This window comes from Tupaia chinensis, unplaced genomic scaffold (assembly GCF_000334495.1).
Source record: "Tupaia chinensis unplaced genomic scaffold, TupChi_1.0 Scaffold000407_4, whole genome shotgun sequence".
Classification (NCBI taxonomy): domain Eukaryota; kingdom Metazoa; phylum Chordata; class Mammalia; order Scandentia; family Tupaiidae; genus Tupaia; species Tupaia belangeri.
In genome coordinates, this window is record NW_006159912.1 from 2556242 (window position 1) to 2558002 (window position 1761).

Genomic DNA, 1761 nt, shown 5'->3' on the forward strand with positions numbered 1-1761 from the left:
GGGCCGCCGAGGGGGTAGGAACCTCCAGCCCCAGCTCTCCCTCCGGAGCGCGCCGCCCGCTCGCGCTGGAAGGAGGGAGGAGGAGGAGGAGGAGGGAGGGGGTGCGAGCTGGCATTCCGCTGGGTCCCTGAGCCTGACACATTCACTTGCCAGCCCCAGACGGATTCTTCCTTAATTCCTAGCCTCGACCTTCACTTCCTTCAGACTCTCTCTGCAAGAATGTAGCTCTAACCCGGGCCGGTAGGAGAAAGTAACCGGAAAGGGCTCTGAAGCCTTTGCTCCATTCCTACACCGGCGCTCACACGCCCCTCCCGCGTCCCTCTCCCCACACCCCAGGTGCCCTCCTGCCGAGATTTGTCCTCTGATCCCTCCCAGTTCACTGAGTCCGTTGCTGCGCGGACGCCCACGGTGCGCCCTGTGCTGCACGCTAGAGACCTCCAGGCTCTTCTCGTCGAATGCCCCGGAGCTGAGCAAAGGATGGTCACTTTCACCCTGTGACCGTGAAGGGCAGACCCGGCTGGCAGAGCAAAGCTGATCCCAGTGCATGACCTCTAAAACTGCTGTGCCGCTCGCTCCCCAGACTGGGAGACACCCGCATTTGCCGGATGGCAAAATCAACATGTATTTATTCTAAATCATCACCGACGTTGTTTCATCAATGGCTAACATGTTCAAGGGAATTCAGAAAGTTCTTAAAAATTTATGTATTTATCTTGGTGCAAAACGTTTTGAAATTCATGCCTCTGTTTTCTTTATAACACACATTTTCCATGAACTTCTAGAAGACCTGTTGCTTTGTGCCAGATAACGTGCTCTGAGCTTTGGCTGCTTCCTCGGATTCAGTCTACACAAGTCTATGCACTTCCCCCATTTTATAGATGACACAGCTGAGGTTGAGAGAGGCTGAGTAAATCCAGTTGCTTGAATGCCCAATGTGGACTACAAAGATTGAGTCACTAGCTGCGTAGCTGCTGTTGAGTTCCGTGGAGCTCACAGCAGAGTGGGGCGAGCCAAAGTCCATAAACACCCGTGCAGCGCTGTAAACTGAATGTGCTGGGGGAGGCCGAGGGAGGGGGCCAAGTCAGAGGAGTCAGTGAAGGCTGCAGAGTAGGCACCTTTCAAGGAAACGACCTGAAAAAGTGGAGATGGGGGAGTTGGGGTGGGGGCGGGGTGGAGAGAGGCTGTGGAAGACAGATTGCAGGAAAAAAGTCAGGGGCGATTACAGAGGTTTCAGAAGTCAGTCTGCTAACTGGACAGGAGCCCAGGAGGCTGGAAATGGTCAGAAAAAGAGGCCGAGAGGTTAAGGTAAGGTCACCGAGGCCCCAATTGCCAGGATAAGGAGCTCGGATCCAGCTCTTAGCTGGACAGGAAGGCACTGCAGGGTTATGAAGCAGGGTGACACCTGGTCAGGTTACAGATGCTTCCAGGGTGGGAAGGAGGACAGAGCTCTGAAAGCCATCGTCAGTTTCCTCTCTTTGGGCTCTGCATTTTGAGTGCCTTCCCAATAGCTTCATCTTTCTGTCCAGATAGAGAGTAGAGTAGTTATGAGCCTGGGCTTCAGAATCTGTCCGATCTGGACTTAAATCCTGACCCTGTCATGTGCTATGTGTCTGAAGGCAGATAAGTTGAACTCTCCAAACTCTTTCTCATTTATAACGGAGATGTGGCTAGCTGTCCCTCACTGCTGTGGACAGGGTACAGATAAGCCAAGGTATGTGAAGTCTTCAATGCACTGCCTCAATGTGTGGCCTTTATTGTTTT